This window comes from Lathamus discolor, chromosome 5, assembly GCF_037157495.1.
Source record: "Lathamus discolor isolate bLatDis1 chromosome 5, bLatDis1.hap1, whole genome shotgun sequence".
Classification (NCBI taxonomy): domain Eukaryota; kingdom Metazoa; phylum Chordata; class Aves; order Psittaciformes; family Psittacidae; genus Lathamus; species Lathamus discolor.
Window position 1 is genome coordinate 110394157 of NC_088888.1, and position 26628 is coordinate 110420784.

Here is a 26628-nt window from a genome sequence, read left to right on the forward strand (position 1 = left end):
GCTCAAACGCTTCCATGCCAACCTTTTCCAGGCATCATCTGCATGTCAGCAGTACTCCATAGCCTATACTCCACCCAACACCAACACAATCCAGAACACATCACTTCCCACTAAGTGCCCACATGGAGCAGACCTGCAATATAATTACTTCCTCCTGCCCATAATAGAAACACTAAGACGTGTATAAATTTCATCCCAATGCACTCCTGCATTACATACGATGCGGAGGCATTTAATCAAGGAAGGATGAAAGACAGAGAAGTCTTTCCAACATTCAGTGATGTGCTTAATTCCATCACATTCAAATCTGGCCCAGAAGGTGGAGTACACACAGGATAGGGAAAAGAGAAGCTTATCCTCACACTGATAATTGAGATGTGTTGACAGGACAACATAACAGAGGGTGTTGATGGTTTTCATTGTACTGCCTTTATATAAGCAGAGGACCCAATTCCCACAGTAAGCTGCCAATTTTGAATTCATCATCTATTTGGCTGGACTTAGAAAGTACTTAGCCTGTCGAGAAGTGTCCCTTAAGGAAGACAACACATGCACAGGACAACAAATTTCCTGCTCCATGGCATTTTGACTTTCAAATAAATGTAATTCACTTCCAGATGAATTCATAAATGACCAATATACTGCCATAGATTTCAGATGACCACATAGCTCCACAATCCTTTCATGTTACACAGACAGGCTAGCACAAAACACTAAGAAAGCTCATACCACAGAGTCAAATGTCAGAACATACACTTCAGCACAGCAACATTCATACCAAAACACAACAGGAACAGAAACAAACCTCAGGCTATCTGTACTGCCACTATCCCTAAGCAGAAAGTCAGGTAAGATGATACCTGCAAATAATTTTGAATCATAAAAGAAAGCATTTTATGAAACAAGACAAATAAAAGGCTAACCAGCTGGAAACTGTACATTAAGTAAAAATGTTACCTGCGCAGTACACTAGGAAAGTGACAAATTTTTTTAATGCACCAAAATTCATGGGTAGGGTATCAGCAGAGAAAACACACACCCCCAAATCCACGCAACAAGATCCCAAGAATTTAAGAAATTGACTGTAAGAGCAGAACTTCAGAGGCACATCAAAACACACATCTTATCAAAAAAACCCTTCTTTACGTCCATTAGTGACTACAGATGGTTTGGAGTTTCAGGGTTCCCTCCCACTTGACAAACAGAGGATTGATGTTCTGGATGAGTCTCCATCTTCTCTACTCCAGTTAATTTTAATCAATGAGGGACAGGTCACTTTGTAGTGTTATTGGTTATGTCTACATAGCCTTGAGAAACCAATGAACCAATGTCCACTCACCAGGCTAGCAGGGACAAATGCCAGCAGAGGGAGCACAGCAAACCTAAGCATTTCTGATACGAAAGGCTTCGGTATCTTAAAACTTCTTCAGCAAACACTAAATTAAAAAAAAAAAAAAAAATAAATAAAGCTACTGGAACTTGCTATTAAATTACTATAATCTTGATGGGAATGTCCAGCAAGTCAATGCAGAAGCTACAAAATATCCTTTCAAATCCATTTGCGATAGATCAGTCAGTCCTCTAAACTGCTCTTGCTGGTAACAGACATCAATTAACTAATAGCAATGATTTCACAAAAATGGGATTTCAATTTGCACTTCAAAACTGGCCCTGCAGCTGCTGCATAACAAGATCAATGTACCTGGTGGGCTGGTGCTCAAGGCTTTCTACGCCCAGGCAATCCAGGGATTGATTAGCTGTGAGCCACGGAGCTGTACACACTTCGGTCTTTTTCTATACTCCTTAAAAAAACAAAAAAACAAAAAAACCCAAAAAAACCCAAAAACAAAAAACAAAAAAACCAAAACAGCTTTGCACCTCTTCTCAGGCAACATCCACCACCATCATCTGCATCTGACAAACAGCCTCTACACTGCAGGAGCCAAACTTAACCACAACAAACCCCAGTAAATAGCACTTCCAAGTATTCTCCAAGAAGAAAACTATAGGCTCTTTGCTTTAGACACATTTAGAGGATGTGTCTAAATTGCAGCCACAGAACTGCAAGCATGTAACACTAGCTTTAGTCAAACAGCACAGCCGATGTAGCATGGGTTACAGGAGAAAGCTGCCAGTCCCAGTTGTGTCCTCCAAATCCCATGGGAATGCTTCCTCTGCTGCCTAGCCACATGCTAGCAGAGATATGCCTACCTGTACTGAAATAGCACTTACCTAAATACGCCTTGACTTTTTTTTTTTTTCTACAAGGAAGCAAACAAAAACCTCATATATTGTTTGTTGGGTGGTTAAGGCATAGGAATACCAGTCTGGGCTAAGATTCATTCACTACAGTAGCAGCAAAAAGTCCACCTCAAGCTAAAACCCCAGAGTTAGGAACTGCTTCAAAATATTCAGTCTGTTCCTGCCCCCCCAAAAAGAGGTTTTAACACAGATCACAGGTATAGACAGTAGCACTGGGAAAACCTATGTGCTGATGAGGCATCTGGAGCCAGTGATCAGGAGGTCCCTTCTCATTCTGTGTTTTTATGAGGTTTGCAAAGCAGAAAAATTGCCTCTGGACTAGGAACTAATTCACATTCAACTGCTGTGATCTTGGCTTCAAACAGGTACTATGTATGGTGAGCTGCATGTCCCACCCCAGTGAAATCATTGTGGGCAGGGGGTAAATACCCAGGGGAAAATTGGCAAGGCAGCTGGGAGAGGTGATAGGAGTCAGGTAACACAGAATAAAAGTCTGGCAGCAAAGACTGAAAGGAAAAAGAAAAGATAACAAATACACATAGCCAGAAAGAGAAAGACAAACTCTAAAAACCTAAGATGATAGTGTCCTGGCATTTCAAGGCATGATAGTCACAGAAAGAAAGTTGAAGCTGGGCTCTGGTTCCACATACACAAGCAAGCTCTGGGAATGCGCCAAAACAACATTCAACTCACCAGTGAACAGTCCCAGAGGTCCATGCTACAAATATTCAAGGGAAGATGATCTTTCCCATCCCACCCGAACAGCACAAAAACAACCCTCCAATTTTGCCATATATCACCTGGAAACAGTCTAAGCAAAGGCAATTCAACAATCGTGTTTTTCTTGTTCTACACATTTGCTGCTTTTGCTCTGACTTGACAACTGCCAAAAGCCATCCTCACAGGCAAACAAACATGAGAGCTAACAGTCTCCACTTGAAGAATTAAGAGAATTTCAGAAAACTATTTTGGACTTCCTTTCTGCAAAACAATATCAAGAAGCTGAAGGACTGTACCACAGCTGAGCTGCCAGAAGAATTCAGCTGTACCATGCTCAAATGAAGACAGTCAATTACCCCTGCTCCAGAATCTCGTAACACAGAGCTGAACTAATGCAAACTCCTGTTTCTGGATTTAAAAACTAAAAAGAGGTCTCCCAAAGCCATGAGTGAACAAAGATAAAGCTGCATATAATAACTGGACTCTCAGATGGTACATGAAGTTAAGGGACTCAGAGGAGAGCACTTCTCTCTCTCCATCACCACATAATCAGACTGTGGTTCATTTCTGATGCTTCTTCTGCACAGAAACTAGCTTAACTACTCATTGCTTGATAAAGCCCAACAATGTATAAAACACACCCGACATTTCAAGAACCCTGCTGTCGTAAACATAATATATTTCTCCATGAAAACATAAATATCTTTAAGATAACCACCTACATGTGACACTCCTTTCAGGAAACAAACTTATTTAATCTTCTTCATACAGATGTTAGACTTGCAGCACAGGAACCCAGACATTTTAAAGCCAAGCTATCACACTGAGATATCAACGCACACAATTTATCAGGCACACACATGAAAAGAGATCAGAAACTACTCGCTGAGACACTGAATGTTCAGATTCTAACACACACAGCAACAGCACAGCACATCTGGAGCGCTTCTCAGTATCTTTGTGAATCCTTAATACCATTTTAACCATTTCCAGCTCCTCAGGGCTCCAAATTGTTTGGTTTGGGACCATTATAACAGGGTGTTAGGCAGCCAGAAGCAACGTATTAGTCCCGCAGTGGTAAAACATTTGACTGAGGAAAGACCCCAATGCTTTTAAGCAATAAGAGACCTCATATGGGGAAAACAGCTGGAAAAATAAAACAACACGAAACTCAACTTCAGCAAACAATTCACAGGAGCGCAATACAGGCGTACCAGGAACGCTGAGTAGACAACAGCCGCGTCGTTTCTACCCTCGCCATCTCGTAAGGCGAAACCCCAGCGAGCGCAACAGGGAGCACGCCCCGCTCCGGTGCGAAGGGAGAGCGCTGCCGCAGGCTTTGTCAAGTTTCCAAGCCACGGGACAGCCCTGCGAGCCGGCCAAAAGCGCGCCGGGGTCAACGCTGCCGAAACCGGACCGGGCACTAGGCCTCAAGCCCCCTCACCGATACCTGCCTCAGGGCGAGGGACGGGACCGTGCCGGCCACGGGGGACGCAGCGAACCGCTGAAGCGCAAGAGGTGCCGCAGGGGGATAGTAGGGGGCTCGGGCCGGCGCGCCCCAGCCCCTCGCAGAGTGAGTTCAGCGGGGCGGGAGGGAGGGTAGGGGCCAGGCGGAGAGGCTGGAGCTCATCAGCAGGTCCCGGGCGCCGGGTGCCATCGCAACCCTCCCGCCATGAGGGTCCCCAGCCTTGTGGGGACCCCGCCGCGGTGTCCCTCGCCCTGTGAGGCACCCGAAACGCCTCTAGCACTGCGAGGGACCATCGCGCTGTGTCCCTAGCCCTGAGGGACCCCGCACCACCCCCAAGCCTGCCCCTCAGGGACGCACAAGCCGAGCACCCCTCCCGTCTCGGGAGGGCTTCCCCCGGACTGTACCACTCCCGTCACTCACCCGGCCCCGCGGACTCCCCCGGGGGTGCGCGTGCGATGTGTGTTACAGCCGCGAGTCGCTCTCCCCACCTTTCCCACACCGCCCCCATACCTCACCGTACGTGGTACGGTCCGCCCTACCTCTTGGCGCCCTTACTTCACCCTCCTGGCGGAGCCGCGGTCCAGGCGTCCGCTGTGCCGGCCTCCGCGAGTGCCTGGGGGGGGAGCCATAGCCGCTGCCTTATCCTCCCACTCCGTCCGCCCTCCCCTACTCCCCCCCCCGGTCCGGGCACAGTTGGTTTGTTCCGAGAAGCCGGCCGGTCTTCTCTCCTAAACCGCTGGGTCTCTCACGTCTTCGGCCATTTCCGACCTAACCGGCGGAAGTTGCCGAAGTGGTGGCGGAACTTAACGGCCTTATCCGAAAGGAGGGCGGAGATAGCCGAACAGGCGGCGGAGCGAGCCGAAGGGATGAGGGGTGGGGAGCAGCAACACGGAGGGGGAGGTTCGTAGCTCGGGAACCTGCCGGGGAAAGCCGAAGCTCCCCAGCTCTCCTCCGTCTCTAGCACGGAGAATGACCCAAACCGACATGGGCTCACACCGCCACCACCCGCCCTGTCCCGGCTCTGCGGAGGGGTAACAAACCGAAGGGCAGCTCCGTCCCTTTAAATAGCGGAGGAGGCGGAGCGGCTGCTCCCTCCCCTCCGAGAGCCCGCCCGCCTGCCACTGCGCAAGCGCGCCGAGCGGAGGCGCTTTTCCCGCCTAAAGGCGGGCACGTTCGTTGCTAGTGCTCTCGCCCGTCTCGCCGAGGCGCCGCCATGAAGAGCCGCCTCACCCGGGCAGCCACAGCCTACCCTTCAACCACCCTAGGAACGAGGCCTGAGGGCGCGAGATACATGCCGAAGGGATTAACAAGGTGTGGTATGCGCACATTCCCATAGCCACCTGATGTGAATTCCTGCAAGAGAGAGTGAACTATGGGTGCTTCCTGGGCTGGGTCATGAGGAAACCACTAGATGCGTGCCAATGAGTCACAGAATGGTTTGGGTTGGAATGGACCTTAAAGCTCATCCAGTTCCAACCCCCTGCCACAGGCAGGGACACCTTCCACTAGACCAGGTTGCTCCAAGCCCCTGTCCAGCCTGGCCTTGAACATTGCTAGGGATGGGGCAGCCACAGCTTCTCTGGGCAACCTGTGCCAGGGCCTCAGCACCCTCACAGGGAACAATCTTTTCCTAATACCTCATCTAAATCTCCCCTCTGTCAAATAATTTCCCATGTGCTGTCCTTACAGGCCCTTGTAAAATGACTTAACTCTCATTCTACAACAACAAACAAACAAAAAGTTAACCTGTCTCCATCTAAATAACATTCATCCACATGAATCAATTTTAAAACTTTCATACTGCAATTCTCCTGGAAATTTCTGTGACTATTAAGAAAAAGACACAATCCAAAGCAGGAAGCAGCAATCCAGTCTGGTGACAGCCAAGCAAAACTCCAAGTGGATCTTGGCAATGACTGAATAATGGCACAAAATACCAGCGCTGCCTCTTTGCTTAAGGCTCCTTCCCCTTCCAAGCCCCGCTACACTAAGGAATCAGCTGCATTTCTGTAAAGTTGCCTTGAATTCCTTGAGTGTTACAGCTAACCATGCTTCCCCTTCATCTCAAAACAGATCCTTTGAAGTTTTCCAGAGATACCCAAGAAAGAATACACATGCAAATACCTAGACTACCCCCAAACTCCACCTTGGAACAGATGGTGAGCTTATAAACAGAGAAGCATCTGGTAACCACTGGTATGAAAAAGCTGGCAAGCAACAGCTTATTTTGTTCTACTAAATATTCTGTAGTTTGAACTGTATTTAAACAGGAGTTAAAGAATCATTTCATTTGTATATAGCACAATCCCAAAACACCTACATACTGTAACTGCAGCATAGCTTGGGCACTACACTCTTGTCTATTAAAAGCACTTTTATTTAATTAAGCATTCAGCACTGTCTAAACGTAAATTAAAAGTGACTGCAAAACAAGCAGTTCGGTGAAGTACAAAAGCATCATTTTAAGCATGTGCTTTGTTGCATCAGACTGCTGGACTCAAGGCTGAGAGTTCCCAGCACTTCAGCTCACCCTTGAGTCCATGCGCTTTAAGGGGCCTTGACAACCCGCCAGGTTGCTGACAGTGCTTGAAAAGACAGAAGACCTGGGCAATGCAGACTCCACTTGCAGAGACCTATGTGCTTAAGCCAGCTGTTCCATTGGTGCCCGGGTTCGGTTACCACAATGTAAACTGGGGATAATTCTTCCTACATGACTATAAACAATCTGAAAACCAATCTGTTAGAAATTATAGTCCTCATACAGTAAAGAAGGCTGGTAAGCACGTACACAGGTGGTTAAAAAAAACCATCCTCAAAGCCCCAAACCAGAGTCAGACCTGAGCATGCACACCACCCACGATAACCCCAAATCCACTTCCAAAACTCTATTTAAATAATCTTTTGGGACACTGCTCTGCGGTTTCTTCTGTGAACTGAGTGAATCATCTGTGTTTGCTAGAAATCCAAAGCGATAGCATGCATAAAACCATCGTTCTGGATTAAAGTCACTTTGGTGAAAGACTGTAATAGGCTGTCTGCTGGGATTGTGTTAGAGGTCTGCTGGAGACCCCACCGCTGGGTTTGGATGTGTACAGAGAGCTTTGAAAAATTACTAGACAGAGAAAAAATAATACTAGGAATTGAATGATAAAAGAGTCTTAAATTCCAAATACAGAAGGAAGAACAAATACTAACAGCAGGCCCTGTAAGTCTGGGATGTAATAGCCGACAGAATTCTATACAAAATAGGCACTGAACAAACGAGAGGTGATTTGTCTGTAGACTTTCTGCAAATAGTGAGGATGTTGTAATAAAAGCTGCTTGTGATCACTCAATTCAAGCCTATTTTTCACAAATTGGTTCAGTTTAAGCAAAATAAAAGCAGTTCTTTAAGGTTTTCAGTTTCAAAAAGAAAAATCGAGGTAATTAAGGGAATGAGTTTGAGAAGCTGATGGGGTTGAATGGCTGAAAGGCTCCAACAGGAAGACCTTAAAACCAAAGGGGAAAAACCATCTGCCATTTGCATCATGAATCGAGGAGGCAAATAAAACAGCACACATAAGCAAGCTGAAGATTGGAGCTAGGCACAGTCAAGACCCCAGACTGAATACAGACGCTGCCTTGGTAACAAGGAGAGTGTGGGCTACAAGAAAGTCTCCCTGCAATTGCCCAGCCAGGGAGAAATCAATCCCACTGCTCAGTGCCCTCTGTTCAGGCTGCTGAAACATCAAGTCCGCTAGCAAGTACTTCTAAGAAGTCTACACAATCCCTCAACTAAAATACAGAAATCTCCACAATAAAAGCCTTGAAATGCTGGAATGAACCTCCTCGTCCCACAGCCATTGTTTGAAAGTGCCTATGTGCATGTGTGATATTCTTCTGTAACCACACGGCATCCCATTGTTATAGCCTACTTCAGCCGACATCTCTCCCAAATCATGGAGACCTCTACAACATAATACCTCTGCTGAAGGAAGGAGGGCTAGAGACAGCAGCGTTCAGGGAAGCCACTGCAATCAGCTCCAGATGAGACCTGAGAACAGAGTCTGAATCAAAACATAAAAGGCACAGAAATACTCAGTATAAAGTGCACCCTGAGATCAAAGATTCATTGTGCTAAAATAGCTTGGCACTCATCTTTGATAAAATAACTAGGTTCTTTTGACAAAAAGGCAGTTGGTCTTCTTTATTGTGATTTTAGCAAAGCGACAAGGAAGCTGGGACTTTCAGTAAAGGGGGGAAATGGGGATCAATAAAGAGAATGGTGAGATCGATAATAATCATGGGTGTCCATTAAGTGCTGCAGGTTTTTTTGAAAAGCAGCACTACAAAGTTAAATAATAACTAATAGTTGACATAGTTTTGAGCACAATCTATTTCAAGGCCTAACTTTACTATAATGTACCCAAAATGCTTTGACTTTTAAAAAATACATATCTAAGTAGTACAGGCCTGCTGCCAAAATCGACCACTAAAATAGGGAAACAGTTGCCAGCTGGTGCTTTTTCCCAGTGCAGAAAGGATACTTCCTTCCTTCTGTAGGTCACTCAATTCAGTTATTAGTGCATTAGACACAGAGAAACTAACTTCAAGCTGAATCATCATGAAAAGATTTCTCAGAATTACAACCTTGTATGTTTTTTCTCATACCTGCAGGATTCTTAAGTGTATTTGCAAAAGCACAGGAACGGAAACCCTGAGTCTGATCCCTTAATACTGAAGTCGACCACATTGCGTAATCTCATTAATACATTTATCAGGCTCCATCTTCACAGTAATTGGGTTTTTAGCCCCAGTTGCACAATTCCCATTAGGAGGCTATTCAAGAACCTCCCTTAGTTTGAAGCCATTCTGCTCATTTCCAGCCTAAACTTACTCAGAGCCATTTGTTCTTGTGCCAGAATTGTCATTTAACTTATATAACTCTTCCCCCTCTGTGGTATTTATGCCAGTGTATTTCTAGAGAAGGAATATAATTTTTCTCTGCCTTTTTTTGTCATTGGCTTCCCATCCGGGCTCCTTTTTTGTGAACCAGCTCTACTGTTCTCCAGATAATTTCCAGCAGACACCCTCCCCTGCACCTTTTACAGTTGAAATCAATCTTTCTCCTACATGGACAAGGAATACATAGTACATTTTAAACAATGCCTCACTAAAACCTGTTGTGGTAGCATTCACATTTCCTTGTCACTAGTGGAAATAACTTGGTTGACTAATGTGGTTCTATTATGTACCTTTATCACCAGGACATGAGAATTACCCTATGATTGATTAATACATTCCAGTTCCAAGACAGAAGCCCCAACTTTCTCTCAGAGCTTGCATTAAAAAAAGAACTTGCATTTGCCTACAGGCAAATAGTCCTAAAGTCATTCATTTTTCTGATGGGATGTCCTATTATTCTTCTTTTGGTGACACCTCCAAATCCCATTGATTTCTGCTGTATCATTAGTCAATACACTGATTAACACTGGTCTTGAGATCAGTCCTTGAGGAACACTATTGCTAACTTGCCCACCTATCCTTTTTCAACTGTCCTACCTTTTCTCCTGTGACTACAGGATTTATTGATGCAAAACAGAGAGCAAAATACTTCAATTCTGATTGACTTAAACTGTCTTGCTTTGCATTTTTGTCTTTTTTTTCATAACAAAAGGCTGACTTTTGCTGGTGGAGCACAATAAAGGCATATTTCTTCATAAATCAGGCCTCTGGCTAAACTGGAAAGCTGTCCTATTTTTATGGTTGGGCAATCATAAAAATTAATAAACTATGCAAGTCAACACATTTCATATTAAAAATGGTAAATTAAGTTTCTTAATGAGTAGTCTAACTTTTTAATTGTACTTAGGAGTTATGTCACAAATTGAAAAAACAATTAGAATGCAGGAAAAAGGTATGTAAAACTTGTAGTTAAACAGTTAAGCTGAATGTGCTGAATACATAGTTTAAATTAAAACAAACTGGTTTATTGTACAGAGGAATTCTACAGCCTATAAATAGAACCAATTTCTATCTATTCAGCATGTCGTCAGGTTCTCAGAACTTGAAACAAAATTAATTTCTATTCTCATGCAAAGGAAGAGCGGATGTTCCAGTCAAATGAATATGGCAAGAACTAATTCATTAAACATTTAAACACAGATCACTTCTGCAGTTCAGTTGCCCACGCAGCCATGCCTGTGGCGTGTGGTGTTAGCAGGATGAAGAAAGCGCAAAATCAGCAAGGAAAGGCAGGCAAAGGGGAGCAGGACTGCTCCTGCTAATTGTAGTCCTGCCTCAAATGCTGTGAAAGTATATTCACAGATGTAGTTTTGGGGCAAACTGAGCTGATGTAGACTGTACTCATTGCAGTCCTGTGAGCTTCCATGGGCATTTGCATTTGCAGTGTCTTTTCTTGGCACTGGTGATGGCAAGAATGAGTCATAGAATCCCAGGTTGGAAAGGACCTCAAGGATCATCTGGTCCAACCTTTCTAGGTAAAGCATGACTTAGACTAGATGGCCCAGTACCCTGTTCAGCCAGAGCTTAAAAGTGTCCAATTCTGGGGAGTCTACCACTTCTGGCTGTTCTTATGATAAATAATTTTCCTCTTATGTCGAACTGGGATCTCCCCAAGGAGTAACTTGTGGCCATCACCCCATATCTTTTCCATGGGACTCCTTGTGAAAAGAGTCTCCATCTTCTGTATAGCCACCTTTTAAATACTGGAACATGGGGATAAGGTCTCCCCTGAGACTTTTTTCTCCAGGCTGAACAAGCCCGGCTCTCTCACCCTTTCCTCAAATGGGTGCCCAGTCCTTGGATCATCTTTGTGGTTCTTCTCTGGATCCTCTCCAATGGGGACCAAAACTGGACACAGTATTCCAGGTGTGGCCTGACAAGCACTGAATAGAGTTGGAAAATGACATCTTCATGTCTGCTGGTGATGCCCTTGTTGATGTTCACCAGCATCCTGTTGACTTTCTTTGAACAGAACTGCACACTCTGTTCAATTCTATTGAGCCTGCATCCCCCAGAAATCCCAGGTCACTTTCCGCAGAGAAGCTCCACAGCCAAGTAGATCCCAGCCTGAGGGATTTGGATTCCATACAGAATAAGACAGTTTAAGGAACTAATCAAGAACTAAGTCTGCCAAAGAAAGTGATTTCTGTTTTTTCCAAAATGCAAACCCATGCATTCAGTGCTGGGTGACAGGTGTGCAGACACTGGCTTCTTTAATTTAGTCATCATTCATAGATCTCCTTAAGAGCAGATCCATAACAACTAAGTCAGTAAGGCTGTGGTTCTCAGCTGAGATGGATGCGAGCTAACCCTAACCCTAACCCATGTACAGGCACAACCCTGCATACACACTGTTCTCCTCCTATCCCTTCTCCCCCTCCCTATAAATTCATGTCTACATGCACAAACTCCACAGAAACACACAGCCTGACACAGCACATCAGTTTGAAATCTCGTCAGCAACAGAACCAAGCAATGAAGCTTTTTATGGTGCAAGTACAGAAAATCAGAGGTCAATGAGAGGGGCAAACCAGAGAATGAACATGGAAGTACCTCCAGCTGGAGTGGGGAGGGATTTGATCTACCATAGTACGTACACTGCTATCAATCAGGAATTGTTGTCCCCAGTAATCATTACCTCAGTCTGAGCCCTAGGAAGTTGCTTCAGCTTCCTCATCGGCAGAGAACTAATGACATTCTCCAAGTCTTCCTCATTCACCTTGTCAGTCCTGAAATGTTTTGAGATCATCCAACAGATGACAATAGTTGTGCTTATTCAGTACTAGTACTGGCTCCCAAGAGAGCAAGAGCAAACAATGATATGCCCTTCCAATTACAGCAATGTTCTACTAAAACCACTGTGTATATCAAGTTGTAAATTCAATCAAATTTAAATAATAAAAACTTTCCCTTTCTCTCACCAGTGACAGAACAGTACAACCCTTTGCCTTTTTTTCCTTTCTTTTTTGTAATTAAAAATAGGTTGAACTTTAGGAGTGTTATTGCACCACTTGAAGCAGTAGAAGAAGTGGAATAAAGTGCATCATAAAAAGATGCCACTGGGATCAGTTAAAGTCAACAAAATTGAAAACATTTAGAAGGAAAAAAGCCAAAAGCACAGAACCAGATTTAAACTTGGCATATGCTGTGGCAGGAGGCCAGCAGAAGGAGAACTTGCTAGAGGACTAACAACAGAGAGAGCTCCTTGCTGCAGCCCATGGATGAGGTATGATCGGCCAGATAATCAGGTGTCATCAACTAGTGCAGCTGGGATAAGATCAACGAAGCAATGGCTATTTCAACTTGCTGAAGCTCCAACCTGGTAAATCTGAATTCAGCTGTAAAAAGTTCTCATCATATTAAGCCATGCCATTAATAAACATTGAGCTGTTATACACCACCTGCCATCTTCAAAGAGCTTTAAAACCTAATCCTTACCACCACCTCCTTAGGTGCAGGAACTGTTTATAAAGATGGAAACAAAGGTAAAATGGTAAAGTCGTTGGTCATGGTTCCTAAAAGGTTATTTTTAAAACCAGCCAAGCACAAGGCAGAAATTCAGAGATCCCAGTCACAAAGTCCCTTCACCAGGCAGAATTTCCCTGTGTTTCTGTGATAGCAGGAGACATCCACACCCTAAAATATTTGCCCCCAAACCTGAAACTTCATATACAGATACTTCTCAAGTGGATGTAAGACTGATTTTGTATCTTCTTTGCACAGGCAGGGATCAGCAAAGCAGCAGAGGAAGTAAAATGAGTGAAGTGATACTATGACGGAGATCGACAGGAAGTTTTGACCACTAACTTGCATTTCAGCTGATGTGGTTTAACCAAGGGAAACAAAGGACAAAAACAGCTAAGCCTCTTCACTAGAAGGTCAGTAAATCACAATTCCTAAATTCTTTTCTCCATTTCAGGTTTTTTCTTCCAGGAAACAAAATTACCTTTAAATTTACAAGAAAGCTATGAGTACAGAGTTACTAATGCTCTGCTCAGCAGAGATCTCCAGAGGAGTCTAGAACTAAAAGAATATTTTAACAAAATGCCAGAAACAGGAATAAGTTACTAAAGGGAGAATAAACCCAACACACTTGTGTTTCTAAGCACCTCAATAATGTTATCAATAAACCCAGATGCATCCTTTCCACAAATGCAGCACTGACAATTGATTCAAATAGATGACACTTCTGTAATGTGCCTATTTGACTCTCAAGCTGAAGCAGATAAAAATTCAAAGATTTGACTTCCTTGGTATTTGTATGTTAATACACACAGCTTTAGGGAAATTGTTGCGACTCAACTTACATTTCATTCTGCACAGTGAGTGACATTCAAGTACCTACCCGCAAGTTTCATAGTGCTCCCAGTCATAGCGTTCACATCTCATAGGCTGTCATTAGCCTGATGCATTATCTTTTTTGGAAAAAATCTGTCATGAGCACCAGGCTCCCTTTGGTTCAGACAGGCAGGAGTAGAGCTGACTCATCCTCTTTTTTTCCCTTTCATCCTGATTTGTATTGTCTCCTTTTCAATTTAGTTCTTCCACGTTATATAAGGAGAAGGAGACAGAGACGCCGTTTTTTACAAAAACTGGAAAGATAAGGGGCGATGGCAGAAGTTACTTCTGTGGAGATTCCAGCTGGACACTAGAGGAAAATTTTTCCCAGTGAGAACAAGGAGCCATTTGCATAATCTCCCCAAGGAAGTGGTGGATTTCCCAACATCGGAGACTGTTAAGATTTGGCTGGACAGGGTGCCGGGCCATCTAGTCCAGGTCATGCTTTGCCTAGAAAGGTTGGACAAGGTGACCCTTGAGGTTTCTTCCAACCTGGTATTGTAGGATTCTATGAAGGGATATGGCTACATGTATGTATAATATGTGTGCATGTGCAAAGGACAAAAAGAGAAAGAATGTGTTTTGAATCTCCACCTATTCCTCTTACAGTTCCTTTTTGCTTCCTCTCCTTGGAGATATTTTATTATGAAATTCAAATGAGTTCTCCTTTCTATTGCTTTTGTTGAAAGAGAAAAATAGGACAGAAAGCCAGCTAGGAGGAAAAGTTCATGACCTGGAGTCCCTGGACTTGCTGAAGTTTCTTGCTGTGTTTCCACAGAAAGTGGGCAAGCAGCTACACCTTGCACCAAGCCACTGAAGTTTCTCCATCACCAGCCAGTTTTAACTAGGGATGGTTTTGCCCAAACCACCACTGCACTTAAACTGTAAACACGTTTGACTGCAAATAGAGACCTCTATCCATGGGACTGGGGCCTACCAAGGCAACAAGGGGGCCATTGGCTCTGGTTGATTTTATGACTGAGTTGGAAGATCTCTCCCTCATAGAGGCTGTCTGATATCCACTCATGCAAACTGGAGCTGCACCTGTCCCCAAGCCTCAGGAAGTATGTGGGCTGTCTCTCATGCCTGACTGTCTGTTTTTCATTAACTTATGCAACCTCAATTACACTTGCAGTCCTGTATCTCTTTGTCAGGCTTGACTGAAACAGGCCAAAAGGTTCAGAAGTTATTGGGTTGAGCAAACATGTATATATGTGGAGTGATAAGAAACCTGGGTGAGTCTGAGTCTCATTTTGCAAGAAAATGACACAGATGGATGATCATAAGGGCAAAACAAGAGAGTGCCACTATGGATCCAAGCAGAGATCCCAAGCAGTGAGCTATCCACAGTGAAGAAACTGAAAGATTTAGGTGTAGCCACCTGGAAAAGTCAGTTATTTGGATGTACTCAGTAATAGGCAAATGTATAAAATACCACATTCATAAAGAAATCTCTACCCCAGCTTCTTTTAAGACTAATGAAGGGCTGCATCAGCCAGCACTAGAGCAACACTAACCAAGGTTTAAGGCAGCTGATGCCAGACAGGGCCACCCATAGTAGAATCAGAGGTTGCACCAGGCTCCCAGACTGTTTCACCGATAAGTCTGGGGTCCAAAAACACAGGAAGAAGAGAGCTGAGATGAACCAGAAAAGGCCCATCCCTTTGCTTCAGGCTGCACAAAGTTTAACTTAAATATTTTTTTTTGCAGAAGTCCATCCAAGGTTTTCCAGGACCTCTTCAGACTATGGTTCAGTCAGGCTCAGGTCAGTGGCAAACCACATTTAGTTCATTAAGCCCTCCCTTTTCACCACCATTGTGATTGTTTTCCTTTTAATAAGGTTTGGAAGAGTAATGAGAGATGTACCACTTGAAGTCTTGCTTTGGCATCAAGATTCAGGAAGCCCTGCAGTCATGAGAGTGCCGTGCAGTTTTCACAGCCACAAGGTTGTCCTGAAACAGCAAGGAAAAAGCACAGGAACCAGCACTCCTTCTCCAAGCTAGTGCCAAGACACAAGGAGTTGAGAGGTTTATGTAAATTTAACAGCAAACACAGCCTATACTCAGGTAACAACCTACTTTGCACTCAGAATTTAGGATTACTACTATGTGTATTTCCTCATTAACAGTCACAGGGTGAGAACTTGTATTTGCACGTGACAGCTGGTTGTACACAGCTAATGGCCAGCGTCCCGGCCCTCCCCTCCCACAGTCAGCATGGCTCAATGCATGCTGCAATGCATTCCCATGCACAAAGTATGCAGAGAGAACATGAAAAACCAGGGCCACTAGTGGCAGTGCATCGCTGGTCTGGGCTCTTCTCCAGTTGGACCTTCAAGGCAACATGAAACACAACAGATCAATGATCAGAAAAAGTCCTCAGGTGGCCAAAGATTCATTATAACAGGCAGAATCATTCCCTTCATCCTCTCTCCAGCCCCCACTTAATTGAGTAGCCTGGTAAATTGATGAATTACAGTTAAATGATCTTGCTGTGATGCCTCGTGCTGATGAATGAAGAATACTCTGCCAGAGTCTCCTAATTTCAGGTGATGGATTTTAGCCAAGGCTGCATCATAATTCCTTATGACTGACAAGCTCAGCTATTTTCACTCTTAATCTTGATATTATTTGATTGAATAAATCCAAGGTCATAATTTCCTAGGTGGATACATTTGTTTGAAATACCACCAGCCTTCCAATTACTTTTAACTGCATAAATAATAAAAAAAATAAAGGTGAAGAATATTCATATAAGAGCTGATCATATCTCAGCTTTGTTGCTGGAAGATACCCAGAACACACCTTTGCTAGAGCATGAATGAGCAACCATGAAGTTACATTTGTCATCTCACAGCCCCAAGCTCTTATCATCCATCCCTCAGACCTCAGGGACATGGACCCCTGGGGACTAACATTTCTCATGTTCAGTCACAGTCCAGAAGATTTTTGTCTTTTACTCTGTTAGAAGTTTGATAGGAGGCAGCTTGGCTGAATGGGAGTGTTTTGAAGACATGGGAAGCAGGGAAAGGAGAACTATTAATTTGCATCATTTCCTGTCAGCACACGCACTTTTATAGTAGGGAGGACCTTAAAACTCCCACACTTGAGCCTTAGTGAACAGTCTGGGACACAACCTGATTTTTCCTTCCCATTTTCTTTGCCCTCAAAAGGCACAAATGGGAGTAAAAGCTTCTCCAACATGGCTGCACAGAACTTTCACACAGATCTCTGTACAGCATCAGCTGGATTGAAAGACGTTGTGTCATGCGTGAAATATTCCAGCACTTTATTGTGCAAGCTCCTAATTATTAATGTCTCGGTTCCACATTTCTGCAGCAAGATTTATGATGTAGCTTAGGGTGGTGGATTTGAACTAGTTTTCCCTCAGATCTAAGGATGGGGAACTACAGAAATGTTTTTTATCCCCTCAACTTCTGTAGACTCCAGTGCAGAAAAAAACCAAAGAAGAAACAAGCCCCTCAAAAGAGGAATCTAGGTGAAAATTGTCCTCTGCCTCCACCACTACCACAGTAGCGTAAGTGTCTTTTTAACAACTCCACAATGTCCCTTGGGGACAATACAGCCAAAGCTTTGCAAAATTGCACTGCTGTATCTGTTTTTAGGGGATATAAAGCACATGATTGCAAGTCTCATTCCCTCCCACCAAGGCCTCCCAAACCGGGTCCAGAAGCGCGACTGCAGCAGGAACAGGACGCAGATGGTCCCCTGGGATCAGGAGAAAAGAGGCAGCTGATGCAAAAGCCAGTGGCCACACATAACCCTTATGGAGGGAGCCAGAAGCTGCCCCCATTGAACAATAGAAGGAAATGCTGTCACTGAGCTGACTGTTGTCTGTGCCTTCAAAACCAGCAGTTGGGGATGGAAAAGTCTTGCAAAGGAGAAGCAGAAAACTTCTGGGGATAAAGGGCTTTACTTCTGCATATGATTTTCACAGCAAACTGAAAGGGTAAAATTTTAAGTCTGGAAATGAAGCTGATTTTGGTGGTACACACATGGTTGGAAAGTCAAATGAAGCTAATTCCCCTTCCTCCCCAAGAGCACAGTACATTGGAAAAACCTGTACAGTAAGCAGCCAGTACCCAGACTAGTGGCACACGCTGCTCTTACTGGTCCAACAGGGGTTAACACAAACGGCTTGTGCTCCTGAACGCAGTCATATTTATATATTCATATATCCATGTGTGCATATATAGACATGCTGAATCACTTTTTCTACAAATCTAAAAGAAAATCCCATCCTTTGCCCCCGGGATGTAGGATCTTAAAAGAATAATTTACATGTGCTATTGCAAAAGTTGCAATAAAATAAGCACTGCTGGTGCCAGTGAGTTATAGGTGCTCGCTACAGGCGGGATAATGGGATTTCACTGTGTTTTGTTTCCTCAGAGGTAACTGCATTTTTATCAGGAGGTACAGGATATGAGGCTCTGACACTTCTCTCCTCTGATTCATACACTGGAATAAAGCAGACATTTGATGGCATCTGCATTGCTGACTCAGTCATGTATCTTCAGTGCAGATCTTGTGAGTGCCGGGAAAAAGGATCTGGAGTGGAAAGCGCTCTTCTTGCCTGCACGCAGCCCGCAGTGCAGCCACAGCTTTGCTGTTGTGCCTCAAGGCCTCACCAGTAAAAATAGGTAAATAAATAGAATAAATGCATTCCTGCCTCCATCCCACATCCACCAAGGCAAGGGTTTCAGCTGGGTTTCCCCAGCCAAACCTGGCAAAGCAAATTCAACAAAAAAGAATTCCCAACTGTTCTGCCTTTGAAATATATCTGAAATTAAAAGAAAGCAAACCTTGCCCTGTCTTCTCCCTGTACTTTACACCCAGCCAGCCTCAGAAAAAGGTGGAAGACAAACATTTTCTTGTTGAGGCTCATGCTACCTCCAAGTGGTTGTTTCCAGACCAGATTTATTTATTGGGTTTTTTTAAGTTTGAGCTCTGGCACATCTAATTTTTATCCTTAGGGGAAAAAACAAGAAGCGCAGCAGCCCAGCAAGTAATGAAACAGGTTCTCCTCCAACTCTGAAAGTACAGAGCTGGGACTATGGAGGTGACACAGAAGATAAATTAATACCTTAGAGGATGCTAATCATAATTGCGAGCGGTGCTTTCCAGCGGGCAGGCTTTTTCCTCATCTCATGCTCTGGCAGCCCTTGGCAAACATTCACAGCCCCACATGCCAGACCCAGCATGGGTTTGCTGCTCGTGTTCTCTTCCTGTCATGCCTTTACCACCCACCCACAGCTGCAATGGATGTAGCTCCTCAGCCTCTTCCCCTCTGTGGTCACAGAGCCAGAGGGACTGTAACACTTTCTGCACTCAGAAGTGGGCCATTTAGCAAGAATACTAATCTGCAGCTGCATGTGTGGGTTTTCATACCCATGGCATGACCCAGTTCGGGTTATCTCATGTTGGACAAAGACAATACTGAAGAGGACTGGCTATACCTCATATCCCTATTTTATTCATCAAGGGTGCAAACAGGACCACAGGGTGGGTCAGACTAAATCTCTTCATTGCTGTCCTGTCTCTGATGGAGACACTGTGCAAAAAGGAAGAGGAGCTTGAGCCTTGTACATCCTCCCAACTGGGCCTGCTTGTGCACACGTAGCTGACATACATGATGTCCACACTCTGGAGACCTTTGGGGTGAGCCTGGAGGAAGCAACCCCACTGGCTGGTGAGGCAGCCCAGGCCATGCCAGGCGTCAGCTCCCGCTCATCCACCTGGCCTGCAGCAACAGCCCCACCAAAACCAAGACCCGAAGGAGCCAGAGGATTTACAGCAAACAAGAACAGACCTGGGGTTTATGGCCTCAATGCCCAGTGCCAGGGTTAGGCCTCCTTTCCAGGGAAGTCGTGTCTCATCAAGCACAAGCTTTGGCTGAACGCTCACCCAGGCTGAGGCACGCCAAAAGTTTCTTCCTGGTGCAGCTTGGCTAGTGACTAATAACACATCCCTGTAATCACCTCTTCCCTCCATCACCTCAATTGTGCCAGCACCCACGCATCTTGCACAAATCCCATTTGATTCTCTTCCCTCTGAGACCCCACCACTCTACCAAACATTGTCAAAACTGAGTCAAAGAATCATCAGAGATGGACAACAAACAGCATCTCATTAAGCCTCCAGGGTTTTGGGAACCACCTCAAACTACAGCCACCACTGACATCTCTGAATGTGCACGTACCTTCAGGTGTACCAAGCAGCAAACCCTGCCCATGCCTGCTAATGGTGCAATTGCATTCACTTTCACAGCTCAATAGTCGCTGAATTTTCCCCATTCCAGTTCATCTCTACTGTTTTATTAATCAAATACAGAAATTCAGCTTTTCTATATGGCACTATACAGTCATTAAATATAAACACCTCATCTATACTTAACATCAGGTTTGATCTTCACTGTTTTCACTCCCCTTTTACAAGGTGATTTGCAATTTCTTTGGTTGCTTTTTCAGAAAGCAGAATGTAGGGGAGGGCTGACTTACTGCTTAATCTCATTTTTGATCTATTATTAAAATGCCTGCTTTCTTTTCTTTTTTCCTGTTTTTACCCTTTCTCTAGGAAGCCAGAAGCCCCAGCAGAAATTACAGCTAGGAGGAAAGGTGAAGAGTGAAATGAAAGCTGAGAGAGAGAGAAAGAATTGCTTGGGCTTTGTTTTTTCAGCATTTTCTCATTTAAACTATAAGGAATCTCTACAATACCAGTTAAGTAAAAGAAAATATGCTGAAAGTGATGGAAATGCAAAGTATTGGCCTCAGTCCCACTGCTGACATACATGGCCAAACCCTCTGATTGAGGCTGGCATGTGTGTCCCCATGGGATCCCTCCTCAGACTCACTTTTCAAATACAGACGCACTGACATTTCCTCACCCTTTTACCAGCGTTAGTAATTCTCCAGCAAATCCCCAGGCTGAGGGAACAGTGTTTGTGTGCCACGAAGCCACGCACTCTGCTTTGCAAACTGATGCCACAGCCAAGACTTGGTGAAAGTCCAGGACAGGACCGCAGAGCATGAGGCCAGTGGCACTCACGACTTGCAGGAACATCTTTTCTTTTTCTTTAAATCATTTTTATACAACATCTTCAAAAGGTTTGACAGGACCGTAGCAAAACGTGATCCCTGCAGGGAGTTTATGCAAACCCATAGCACACAGCTGGGTAGAGAGCGCTATGAAGGTGCAGCAGCAGTCAGCACCTGCCGCCTTTACTTTGGAATGCTTTTTAATAGCTTTCTGATTATTTCATTACTTTATCCTCCCACGTTGCTGAATAACAGTGTTTATGTCTGCCCTGAAACTCAATGCATGACCTCCCCTGCCCCAGTTCGTGGGGACAGGTTTGATTTCAAGCTAGCAAAGCCAGTCCAAGAAACAAAGAGATTCCCAGGTGGTTTCTTTACCCTCTGCAGCCACTTTACCAGAGGCAGTGCTGGCAGATGGCTCAAGTTGAACCAGGGGAGTTCCACTGAAGGAATTCCCACCATGAGGCAGGAATGTAAGTCCAAAGCTATCTGTAACATACTCTGAAGGTGAATCAGGTTGTTCCTAAGGCTGTGCTAGAGGAGGGTCAAGATTCATAGGGGCCCTGAACAATCTGCACCCATCTTGTGCTTTTTCATCACCCCTTTTGCCACATTTCAGCCCCTTTACATCGCTGGAAGTGATTCCTCCTCCTGCTGTGTTTGCAGAAATAAGGAGCTTCTCCCCATTTGGCACCAGGACATGTATCCACCTCCCAGCCAGATCAGACCAAAAGCAAGCACTGCTTTGCTGCCAGCTCCTGCTGAGAGCTGGATGTGCACCTCACTGCACCAGCAGTTTGGCTGCGAGCAAATGATCACCATGTGAAACTCAGATTTCCAAACTGGGGTTCCCACTTCCCCAGTGAGCCCTTCTGCTCCGATGTCTGGGCTGCCCCAGACTCTGAAGGCTCCAACCTCCAGCCAAGGTTCACATGGAGATCACCCCTCAACAGCCCTAGGGAAGGGCAAATGTTCACTAGCATTTCCTATTGATTGAATTAATTAACTTGAGGACTTCCTATTAATTTCCTATCATAAACATTGCTTTATGAAGAAAGCCAGCCATCCTCTACCCATCAGAACATAACCAAGTGAGAGTCCCACACATCAATGCTATTTTTTGGAGGGAAAGAACAGGTTTTAAGTGCCTTTATTTTAAAAGAATGGCCCATGCAAGCAGCCAAGGACTTTGCAGCAGAACTGGGCAGGTTCAGACCCATTTAGAGTAAAAAGCATCCCCAGGCCATGTTCCATGGCAAACTGTGTTTTTTCCAAGGGAATATGGGAAGAGCAAGGCAGAGGCATGCAGCCGAGAGAACAGCTGGGCAAGATGCCACCATCTCCTTCTGCCCCAGTCATAATTGGATGTCCCAGAACCTCCTCTCTGGGAAAAGCCAGAGGATGGGAAAGAAATCATCTTTGATTTCCATTTCTTAATGGCACACCCTGGAAGAGCCATCCCTGGGTGGGAGCAGTCAGCAGCTGCATTCACCCCATGCAAGAGCCACCAGTGGCTGCCTCTCCTCTACCATTTGAAAGGACACTGCGACCCTGTCCTGGTCCTCCTACAAGTTATCATACATCATAAAACCTTCTGTTTGATACGAGATAGAGGGGATGGATTTTGAGCTTAGTGAAGAGCAGTGAAGCTGCTGAAAGGTTTGGAGCACAAGTCCTTTGAGGAGCAGCTGAGGGAACTGAGGTCGTTTAGCCTCAGGGGAGACCTTATCACTCTCTACAGCTACCTGAAAGGAGGTTGTAGCAAGGTGGAGGTTGGTCTCTTGTCCCGTGTGACAAGTGACAGGACAAGAGGAAACAGCTTCTAGTTGTGCAAGGGGAGATTTAGATAAGATGTTAGGAAAAATTTCTTCACTGAAAGGGTTGTCAAGCATTGGAAGAGGCTCCCCAGGGAAGTGGTGGAGTCACCATCCCTGGAGGTATTTAAAAGACATTGCAGATGTTAAGGGTCCTTTCCAACCTAAACAATTCCATGATTTTATGATTTCCAGCCAGCTGTTCCCAGGACCCACCAGAGAATGACCATAGGTATAATAAAACCAAAAACTGTGACACAGGACTGGAAATCCTTTTCTCCATCCCAAGGAAGACCAGAGAAAGAGAAAAAATGAAGGAAGCAACCATGAACCCTCGATTCCAAATCACCCAACAACCACAAAATCGTTTTTGGGATCCCCAGTGATCAAATCTCAGCTGCCACAAACATCAATATTGGTGACATGGGAGCAGAGGATTTTTTGCTGGATATGATTGATTTAAGTTTCTGGGCAGCAGTAAAGTTGGAAAAAGCAAGTTCCCAGCAATTAATATCTGCTAAAATAAACAGCGCTGGATGTCACCATGATATGAGGAGCATATGTGCCACTTCCTTTCTCTGTCTCCAGCCTAAACCTTAGAATCATAGAATGGGTTGGATTGGAAAGGACCTTAAGATCATCCAGTTCCAACCCCCTGCCACGAGCAGGGACACCTTCCACTAGACCAGGTTGCTCCAAGCCCTGTCCAACCTGGCCTTGCAATTCCTTTAATGTATTCCATCATCTGATAAGAAAGCAGATGAAAGGTAGGTGCCAGTGCCTAAAATACAGGAAAAATGCTGTTACACTGAGAGAAGAGGGAAGATTTTTATGCACTATGCAGGTTCCCATCCAACAGTCATAATATTTCTGGAGTGTCTGGGGGTTTTTTACCATGTGTGCACTCACATTTCTGTATGAATCGGTGCATGGGAAGTAAAATTGGAGGTGACGTGAGGGAACTGAGAAACCTAGGTGGGTTCTTCCTCAGCAGAACCCTTTGTTCTCTCAGACATTTTGATTTCTCAGCATCTGTGGCTGGAATAGGTGATATTTTCTTTTCTCTTGATGTTTTTGACTTTCTTATACCAGTCTTCATGCTTTTGGGTCAGGGAGGATGGCAATGTAATCAACCCTGTCAAAAAGGTTGACATTTTGTAGCAGATAAAGCCAAATGTAGACAGTTGCTTTGATTTGGCTTTTTGCTGAATTTTAAGGGAGGCAAGAGAGGATTTAGACAATACGGAGAAGTTCTTCCCTGTGAGGGTGGTGAGGCCCTGGCACAGGTTGCCCAGAGAAGCTGTGGCTGCCCCATCCCTGGCAGTGTTTCAAGTCCAAGCTGAACAGGGCTTGGAGCAACCTGGTCTAGTAGAAGGTGTCCCTGCCTGTGCAGGGGGGCGGAACTGGATGAGCTTTAAGGTCCCTTCTGACACAAACCATTTTATGATTCTATGCTAACATTTACAGCCCCATATAAATGCTATGTACCAGCACCTCCAGCTCTGAATCCACTTCATCCCTCGGTTCCCACACTCACTGGGATGCAGGTGGGCTCCACCTCCCTGACCCAGCCAGGTCTGCAGCAGTGGGCATGGGTAGAGAAATATCTCAGCACCTTGGGTTATTTTAACACCCCTTCCAGGGACAAAAAAATACCACTGGCTTCCCTCATGTACAGCATCCTCTACCTCCCGAGCTGAGCAGCAACGAGCCAAGAAGCTGGCACACATCCCTCGGCAGAACACACAGCTCCAGCTGACACACGGCCACTGTCAGGCCAGCCATGCTCAGATTTCCCCCCTCTGCAGCATCTCTCACCTTGGTCCTGAGCTGCTTTGTGTAGATGGGGCTGGAGGAGAAGCCCTGCAAAACCCCTCCCCACAGCAACTGAGATGAGAAACACCCAAAGGAAAAGCACACCAAGGCAGAGGACAGAGCAGCCTCCGTAGGGAGCAAGCTTTGCAGAAAGGAGCAGAAGTTTTTTTTACTAGGCCACTGAGATGCGTTTGAAGGGGAAGGTCGGATGTAGAAACATTTGTGGCCATAGGGAGCCCACACTGCCCAGAGCAGAGCGGAAAACAAAGAAACCCAGCCCCAGCATGATGAAATCAAGTTTATTTTCTTTAGCCCGTGTCCAACTTCCCTCCCTGGCACAGACAAATTTCTTTAATGCTGCTCTGGCTGAGGGGTTTTGTGCAAAACTGAGGTTTTTCACCAACCAACTGACCCAAACCACAAGTCAAGGGTGCTGGTGAGTCCCAAGCACCTCCAGATCCACCACATGAAGAGGGAACCAGTGAGACGAGCATCCTGACTTCTCCAAGCCCTTCTGCTCTCCTTGTGCTCTCCTGGTTCACATCCTGGGATGAGGAGTTAAAGCAGCCACAGCCCCAGCAATGGACATGCTGGGGCTCTCAAGATGCCTCTCTAAGGAAAAGCCAAAGCCATTCCTCTGCTTTCAAGGGCCATTCACCTCCTCTCTGGCCATCCCAGGCTCTCCCTCCCGGCTGGGATTCCTCCTTGTGGCACAAAAGTCCTTTCAAACCAGCCGATTTTCCTTGCATCCCCCGTAGCCCAAATTCCAAAACTAGAAAGCAACTTTCACCAGGGGCAGGGAGCTCTCTCCTGCTATGTAAACAGCAGCTTCCACATTAAGCCTATTTAATGCAGCACCATCCGGGAGACAAGACAGAGCCACGGCCAGGAGTTTCACCCAACTTTAGGGGGCTGGGTGACACCACACCCCCCCCCGCAAGAATGCATCCGCCAGCCCAGCCAGGGCTCACCCCACTGCCCACGCTGCCTCCCTGCCAGCACCCAAAATCCCCCAGGCCTGAATGGGGAAGGGGAAAGGCGAGAGGGAGGGTGATAGGTCCCCACCAGCCGGGAACCATCCTGGGATGGGATAAGGCTGCTCCCTGGCACAGCCAGGGGCCCCCTGCTGGGCTGGGGGAAGGGATTATAAAGTACAATAAAAGCAAATTGAGCAATTGAAATGAAAGAAAATAGTAAAATAAATAGAAAAACATAAAATAACGAAAATAAAAGTTAAAGTGAAATTAAATGAAACATGAAAAAGAAAAAATATTAAATAAAATAAATGGATATGAAATATGAACGTGAAAAACAGAATTTAAAAAAAAACCAAAACAAGCCAACATTAAATTGAAATAAATAAAATAATAAAAATAAACGAAACAAAATGCAATCCCATTAAATGAATTAATCCCCCCCCCCCCCCCCCCCCCGAGGTGCCCGCGCTCGCCCTGAGGGCGGGGTACAGCGCTTACCTGCCGGCGGGGTTGCGCGGTGCTCCGCGGCGCTGCGCGCTGCCCTGCGGCCGCAGCCCGGCGTGAGGAGCGGAGCCCCCCGGCCCGGCTCGCTGCATTGTGGGAAGCGGCGCCCAAAACTGGGGGCGCGGTGCCCTCTGGTGGCGGATCATGGGGACCTGGGGCTCGAAGGGCTCATGTATATGTATGTCCCTTAATAAATACGCACCCCCCAAAATTCCCCCTCTGGGTCAGCCCCATCACGGGCTCCGACCCCTAGATGAGGAATGTGGGGCACAGGCAGCCAAAAGCGGGGTGCCGGGAGTAACGGGGGCTTATGAGAAGCTGCTGCTTCTCTCTGCCGTGCTAATGCAACCCACAAATCGCCGCCTAGTCCCATGTAGCCCCCCAGATCTCTGCCATGCCAATGCAGCACCCTAAATCTCTGCCGGCTCCCAGGCACCCCCCAAATCTGCCCAGTCCCACACAACCCACCAGATTTCTGCCCAGTCCCAGGCAGCCACTCAAAAGCTCCCCCAAAAGGCACCCTAAGCCACCACTGAGAAATAAGTGCTGTGAGATGCGCTGGTTTGGGGAGGAAGGGGCAGAGGTTGGGGCACAATGGATTTTCATGTCTGAGGGTGTGAGATTCGGAGGGTTCCTCTGTTGTGAGAGCTCACTCATTAGGCATACGTATAG

At 45.5% G+C, this 26628-nt stretch overlaps 2 long non-coding RNA genes across 13 annotated transcripts in view; one reads left to right on the forward strand and one right to left on the reverse strand.

Annotated features, from left to right (window-relative positions):
- The window catches only part of LOC136015669 (uncharacterized), a 45044-nt gene extending 39560 nt beyond the window's left edge, over positions 1-5484 (reverse strand). Inside the window, exon 1 of the long non-coding RNA XR_010613298.1 lies at positions 4990-5484. This is a non-coding gene — a long non-coding RNA (uncharacterized LOC136015669). The remainder of the gene's footprint in view (positions 1-4989) is intronic.
- LOC136015667 (uncharacterized) lies at positions 4259-23197 on the forward strand. 12 transcript variants are annotated; one of them, XR_010613287.1, is made up of 9 exons: positions 4259-4555; positions 6524-6609; positions 13178-13332; positions 15503-15557; positions 15633-15858; positions 17235-17329; positions 18202-18452; positions 20386-20527; positions 22856-23197. It is a non-coding gene; the product is annotated as an uncharacterized LOC136015667 (long non-coding RNA). The 12 variants fall into 12 exon arrangements; XR_010613292.1 differs by lacking the exon at positions 22856-23197 and adding an exon at positions 12437-12680 and having other exon boundaries at positions 20386-21305; XR_010613296.1 differs by lacking the exon at positions 22856-23197 and having other exon boundaries at positions 6524-6646; positions 20386-21305.
- Positions 23198-26628: the final 3431 nt, after the last annotated feature.